This window comes from Nannospalax galili, unplaced genomic scaffold (assembly GCF_000622305.1).
Source record: "Nannospalax galili isolate Female #2095 unplaced genomic scaffold, S.galili_v1.0 scaffold576, whole genome shotgun sequence".
Taxonomy (NCBI): domain Eukaryota; kingdom Metazoa; phylum Chordata; class Mammalia; order Rodentia; family Spalacidae; genus Nannospalax; species Nannospalax galili.
Genome location: NW_008339223.1, coordinates 2,850,494 through 2,858,052, shown reverse-complemented (window position 1 = coordinate 2,858,052; position 7,559 = coordinate 2,850,494). Strand labels below are relative to the sequence as shown.

General features: G+C 36.6%; 1 protein-coding gene across 3 annotated transcripts in view; it reads right to left on the bottom strand.

Annotated features, from left to right (window-relative positions):
- The window catches only part of Plek (pleckstrin), a 141,568-nt gene that overhangs the window by 130,635 nt on the left and 3,374 nt on the right, over positions 1-7,559 (bottom strand). The window lies entirely within an intron of this gene.

Below are 7,559 nucleotides of genomic sequence, written 5' to 3'. Positions count from 1 at the left end.
TCTATCTTTTTCAGCTTTTCAAAGAATCAGCTCTTAGATTCATTGATTCTTTGTACTGCTTTCTTTGTTTCTAGTTCATTAATTTCTGCTGTGATTTTTTTTTGTTGTTGTTATTTCTTCTCATCTTCTGGGTTTGAGTTTCATTTGTTCTTGCCTTTTCAGAACCTTGAGTTGTACTGTTAAGTCATTTATTTGTGCACTTTCTGATATTTTTCTTCACTTCTTGATTGCTTTTAAGGTGTCCCAGAGGGTTTGTCTTGTAGTATTCTCATTTTCATTTAGTTCCAGGAATATGTTTATTCCTTTCTTAATTCCTTCTTTGACCCATTCATAACTAAGGCCTGTATTGTTTAATTTCCATGAGTTCATGTCGTTATGAGAGCTTCTTTTGCTGTTGATTATCAACATTATTGCACTGTGCTCTTATAGTGGGCATGGGATTTAAATTTTTGTGCTGTTGAGATTTGCTTTGTGTCCCAGAATGTTGTGAAGTTTAGAACACTTGTAAAGGTTCTAGAGTAGAAAGTGTATTCTGGTGCTTGCGTGTAATATTCTGTAGATGTAGATTTCAATGGTAATGTTTTTCACATCTACTAATTATTATTTTTTTTTACCAGAATTTAATTCTTTATTAAATTTCTGTCACTGTGAAGTCCCTAGAGTCATTTTCCTCGGATGGAACACCAGCATTGAGAATCATTTTAATTCTGAACAAGGTAGGTCTGATTTCTCATACTTCAAGCTTTCCATGACAAATATTTTTGTGGCTAACTGAAGAAATTTTTTTTAAATAAATCATATTTTTTTTATTCTTATTCTTTTATGAAGTTAGTTAAAAATTAATGAACAAGAAATTAAAGAGACTGCGCTGCAATTAAGTTAGAATATTCTGACTGGAAAACAATTACTGTGAAACTATTTACATTCTCATAGAATTATAAACATTTCTCAAGGAATACTTTACAGCACAGCTTTTTTTTTTTTTTTTCATACAGAAGAATTCATTCCAAAGCAATTGACATTGAAACTTTTTTTAATGTAGGCTCTTAGAGCTATAAACTCCCCTCTTAGGACTGCCTTTAAAGTGTTCCAGAGGTTTTGTTGTGTTGTATTATCTTTTTCATTTAGTTCCAGGAATGCTTTTATTTCTTTATTTCTTTCTTATTTTTTTAATTTGACCCATTCATCGTTCAGGAGTGTGCTGTTTAATTTCTATGAGTTTGTTTAGGTAACAGAGCTTCTTTTATGTTGATTTTAAGATTTATTGAATTGTGTTCTAATGGAATGTATGGAAGTATTTCAATTTTTTTGCATTTGTTGAGGTCTGTTTGTGCCCCAGTATGTGGTCAATTTTGGAGACACTTCTGTGGACAACTGAATAGAAAGTGTATTCTTTGGTGCTTGGGTGAAATATTTGTAGATGTCTGTTGGGTCCATTTGATGTATGTATAATTTATTTCAGATGTCTATTTATTCTTTGTCCGAGTGACCTATTAAAAATAGTAGGGTACTGACATCCCCTACTAATACTGACTTGGGGTTAATCTGTGTCTTAAAGTCCTGTAATACTGTTTTTGGAAGAAAATGGGTGGACCAGAGTTTGGTGCATAAATGCTCATGACTGTTAATATCTTCTTGGTCAATTGATCCTTTGATCAGAATGAAGTGACCCTCTTTATCTCTTCTGATTAGTTTTACTTTGAAGTCTATTTTGCCAGATATTAGAATTGCAACCCCTGCTTGCTTCTTAGTGTCATTTGCTTGGAATACATTTTCCATCCTTTCACCTTAAGGTAGTGCCTGTCCTTGAAGGTGAGATGAGTTTCTTGGAGAATTTATTACTGTCATTTTAATTTTTGTTTGCATTCTTGGTCTAATTTTGTGTTTCCATGGTTGTACTTTTATTTTGTTTCTTTCTGTTTCCTCTAGGATATAGTTGTTCCATTCTTCAGTCCTTTGTATTACTTCAAGTATTCTCTGAAGGACTGGTTTTCTGGACATGAATTCTTTCAGCCTGTTCATGTCATTCAAGATTTTTCTTTGTCCTTCAACTACGAATAGTTTTGCTGGGTAAACGACTCTGGGATGGCATCTATGGTCATTTAGAACTGGGAATACTTTGGTCCAGGCTCTTCTGGCTTTCATAGTTTGTATTAGAAGGTCAGCTGTAATTCTGATGGGTTTTCCTTTATATGTGACTTCTTTTGCAGCTTTCAGTATTCTCTCCTTGTTCTGTACATTTGTTTTTACGATGATATGCCATGGGTAGTTTCTTTTCTGGTCCTGTCTATTTGGTGTTCTATGTGTTTCTTATACTTGTATGGTATTTCTGTCCTAAATTTTGGGAAGTTTTCTTCTATAATCCTGTTGAAGATCTGCTCAATACCATTTACATGAAATTCTTCTCCTTCCTCTATGCCTATGATGTATAAATTTGGTCTTTTCATGGTGTCCCACATTTCCTGCAATTGGAGAACATGTTCAATTCTTCAGTTTCATTGTCCAATCTTGAGATTCGGTTTTCCATTTCATTCATTGTATTCCCATCATTTCAAAATGGCTTATTGAATTTTTCACTTTCTTCTTCATTTCAACCTGAGTTTTCTTCACAATTTCTCTTTTTTAATTTAGTCAGAAGTTATCCTTTTTTTTTTAGTTCTTTGAGTTGTTTATATTTCTTTAAATTCATTGAATTCTTTGATCTGATTTATTATTGTTCTTTTAAATTCTGTATTCTAGGGGGTTCTCATTGTAGAACTTTTCTATAAGATTGTTGATGCTTGGTGGTACATACTATTTTGGTTTTTCACATTATTATTTTTTTCGTTGTGGTTTTGGCATGTGGATTTCTTTTGTTAATTATGATTCTGGTAAGAAACTCAAGCCTTCCTTTGTTGAGTTGAAAGTCTGATTCTGTCTGTATTTTTGATATACTTTGGTTGCTCTATGATTGGTTATGAAAAGCTGGTTGATCTAGGCTTCAGGTTCTCTCTTTTGAGTTTAGAAGGGCCAGATGGCTCTAGTCAGTTTACTCAGGGACTCTCCAGGAATGTGAAGCAGCCTTTGCTAGCCAGGAGCACTTCAGAAGCCTCAGAGGGATATTGCCAAAGACCAAGGAGAGGAGATGGGAGATGGATATGCCAGTCCTTATAGTCAGCAGGGAAGCCTAAGCCCTGGAGAAGTGGGAGGGACTGTAAATTGTCCCAATGCATGGGGATTGGCCCAACTTGATTTTGAAGCTCGACTTCCAGAGGCCAAGTCAGGTGCTCTCAGACAGTCTCCAAAGCATAAATTTTTAAAAATATTTTATTTTATGTATATTTTATTTTATTTTATTTTACGTTATGTTATGCCTGCATGTACATAAGTGCACCCATGTTGTGCAATGCCCGCAGGGGACAGAGAGGTTGTCAGATCCCCTGGAACTGGAGTTACAGACAGCTGTTAGCTGCCGTGTGGGTGCTGGAATTTGAACCCAGGTCTTCTGCAAGAACAACCAGTGTTCTTAACCACTGAGCCATCTCTCCAGCCCCAATAAAATATTTTTAAAAGTAAAAATAAACAAAAACTTAAAACCATTCTTAGTTCATGGATGGTGAAAAATAGGCAAAATTTTCTGGTTTTATGGTGTATATCTATAATTCTAGCACTTGAGTGGCTAAAACAAGAAGATCATGAGATATTGTTCAAACTTAAACTTAAAAATAATTTATTAAGCAAGGGCCCAGGCTCAAGTCTTATGAAAGCACAGATCCCAACTGGGACCCAAATGACGGAGTTATAGGTGCCAGGCAAGCTAATGTCAACAGCCAAGGCAGGATCAGCCTACTTGGGTGGGAAACCAGAGATACAGGTACTGCTGGGTCTTAATGCCTGCTCTTTCTGCCTTATATGTTCAGGCCTATTTTTCTCTAGGTGAGATAGAATATCACCCCCACCCCTTGAAACTCCTATGCTTCACACTTGCCTGCTCTTGTTTCTGCCCCCTCACGCCCTGGGTACTCTTGCTTTCACTTACCAGTTACTGTGACATAGAAAGGTTAAAGAAAAAAAGACCATCTAATACCACCTCTTTCTGAGTTCTTTTAAATTTTGTTATTGTTGTTTTCTGTGTTTGGTATTGTCTACATTAGCTTTAAATCCAAGTAATATGAGGTAAATTACAAAGAGGCTCACCTAATCAAGATAGCCGGCTTTAAATGGGGAATTCCCCTGAGTGCTTATCATGCTTGTTTCCTGTCTAGTTTCAGAAATGTGATAATAGCCTCATAGATTATAAATTTGAGAAAAGTGTCAGTGGGAACATTTAAGGAAAATATTGGCAGTGAAATGAACAAGGCAGCTAAAACCCTCCTTGATTCATGTAATCATATGAAATTGGCTGACTTCCCTGATGCATGAGGGTCAATATTTACTCCAGAGGCACACAGGAATTCATGCACATACATGAGGGGATTTTTTTAATCTTTAAAAGGGGGTGGGGCTGGAGAGATGACTCAGCAGTTAAAAGCACTGGCTGACCTTGCAGAGGACTTGGGTTCAAATCCCAGCATGGTGGCTAACAACCATCTGTAATTCCAGTTCCAGGGGATCCAACACTCTCTTCTGGCCTCTGTGGGCATTTCATGACATGGATGCAATTACATACATGCAGGCAATATACTCATATACATAAAATAAAGTTAATAAAATATTTTTTAAAGGGAACAACAAAACAGCCCAAGAGCCAAGGCATTGTGCCTTTGAAAACAGCTAAAGCATAAACTATTTCCAACAGAGGTTTCTATTGTTTACCCCATGATACAAAGTTGCCTGTAATAAAAACAACTAATGAAAAGTAATGAGAAGTTAGCTACAGAGATGAAGGTGGGTGGGGGCCGACTTTCTGCCTAGACATTTCTCAAGAGGTAACTCCAACATCACAGTTTTAACATCTGGCTGATGTGAACATCAGTTTGATGATGTTTTGCTACTTACCTTCAGTTTCTCTGTTTGCTCTTTGCACTCATTCAAAACTAAAAGCACAGCTATAGTAGAGCATTCTCGGGACCACACAAAACAGAAAAAAAGTTTATGTTGTTGTTGTTGTTGTTGTTTTTCTATAAGGTATTCCTGGGAACTTATAAAACTTCATAACTTTACCATATGTATACAGGTATATTACATTATGCTATGTATGTAGCCTAGATTCAACTCTTAAGAATACAGTAAATTTATTTGTTAAAATTACTATGCTACATGGTATTAAGAAAGAAAATAAAATAAAAAGGGAACCAATAGGTAAAAGAATAAAATGTTAGAATGTAAGAATAAAGGTATTTTTAGTACAGAAGGATTTCTGTGTGATAAGACTTTTTCTTAAGATGGTTAGATGTATTTAGAGTAAAAGAAAGATAAAGAAAAGGTTAGAGAGATTAAATAAGTCATGAAAGCCTAAGTAATTTATATAAAGTACATAAAAGATGAGAATTAGAGATGATACATATATGATAAAATTTCTTAAGTCAAGCCAGGCATGGTGGTACACTCCTTTAGTCCCAGGACTTGGGAGGCAGAGGTAGGCATATCTCTGTGAGTTCTAGGCCAACCTGGTCTATAAAGCAAGTTCCAGGCCAGATGGGGCTACAGGGTTTTCACAAAAAAGACCAAAAAAAATTTTTTTTTCCTTAGGTCAAACTTCTACTTAAATCAATGGACTTCTCTTTTTTAATATTTTATTTATTATCTTATTGTATGAGTGTATTGCCTGCATGCATATAAGTGCACTTATGCAGTGCCTACAGAGGACAGAAAAAGATATTGGATACCCTGGAACTAGAGTTATGGATGGTTGTTAGCTGCCATTTGGGTGCTGGGAATCAGACCCTGCTCCTCTGTAAGAGCAGCCAGTGCTCTTAACCACTGAGCCACCTCTCTAGCCCCTCAATGGACTTTTATTAAGGTATTGATCTGCTCTTGATAACAGTTGTAAGTACTGGCTTAAAAGAACAAAAATGTCTACTCAAAGTTTATTTTTAAATGTTTAGGTTATGCCCAAGGTTATGCAGGAGTTAAAAGTAACAGACTAGTGGAGTTGTTGACCAGACAGATCCCAAAGACGCTCAAACAATATGGGCTATTGCCATTGCATTTAGTTACTCATCAAAACTTGACTATAGGGCTGGAGAGATAGATGGCTCAGCAGTTAAGAACACTGTTCTTACTGAAGACCTGGGATCAAATCCCAGCACTCACATGGCAGCTAACAGCTGTCCATAACTCAAGTTCGAAGGGATCCAACGCCCTCTTCTGTCCTCCATGAGCATTGTACACAGGTGCACTTACATACATGCAGGCAATACACTCATACACATAAAATAAAAATAATAAATAAAATATATGAAAAAAAACTTGACTATAAGACCTTATTGCTGAATATACTACACACCTGAGTCACAGAACAAACAAGGAGAAATAAAGCTGGTATTGATCTCAAAGCTTCATCTCTGCTGATAAGCTTTCATAGTACTAGAAGGTGCTATGCAGAGAAAGTTAATCATCAGCCTTACCCAGCTATGAACCTGCAGGCTACAATATTCTCACTGGTACAATGGTGGCACAATTATTATGGGAGTAACCAACCACCTTCTGATTGGATTTAAGGTCCACTTCACAATAAGGAGTCCATACCTGACCCTGTTATCAGGGCCTAAACAGGTCACAGGCCATAAGGGAAAACCTATTACTTTCACTCTCCTAAATATACATACTATTAAACTGACTCAAATTGACTTACTGTTATAACCATATACTAATTTATCTCTCAACATTCACCAGAAAAGATTCTTCTTGCAGTAGATGATGATTAACACAAAGACCCACAAATTGTCAATGTGCTGAGAATACGAGACTGTGGGGGTGCTCAGCCCTAAATGGGACACCTATAGCATACCTTCTCCTCCCAAGGCTCAGGGATTATTGTGGAAGAATGGGGCAGAAAGACTATAAGAATCAGAGGTAATAGATGAATACTAGGAAAATGTGTTGTCTGGATACCATAGGGTAATTGTACATACAAACTCACAGTGCCTGTAAGAGTATGCACAAGACCTGAGAAAACCCAAGCCAGACAGGGGCCAGCATGCATGGGGGAGGTAAGCAGGAAGATCCAGTCCTATCTAAGTCTCTACCAGCAATTGGTGGGTGCTTGGAGAGCCATTTTTTCCTTACTGGTGTGATGCTTGGTAGGTTGACCAGACTCCAGGGAATGGACCCACACCCAGCAGTACTTGGAAGCCATGAACTGGATTTGATAGGCCTTTAAAAAACAATAATTAATAATAATAATAATAATAATAATAATGTAAAGGACAGATAATAATGGAAGACATGAAGTTGAAGGGGTAGTGGGGAGGAGTGGAAAGGGAGAAGAGGTCTGAGTATAATTGACATATATTGTATAAAATTCTGGAATCAATAAAAATATTTTTTAAAGTACTCAGACTAGTGTAACTGACCTTCTGGGTGTTCAATAATTATACTTGGAGGACTATATGAATGCAGTCTCAGGGCTTAAAAGA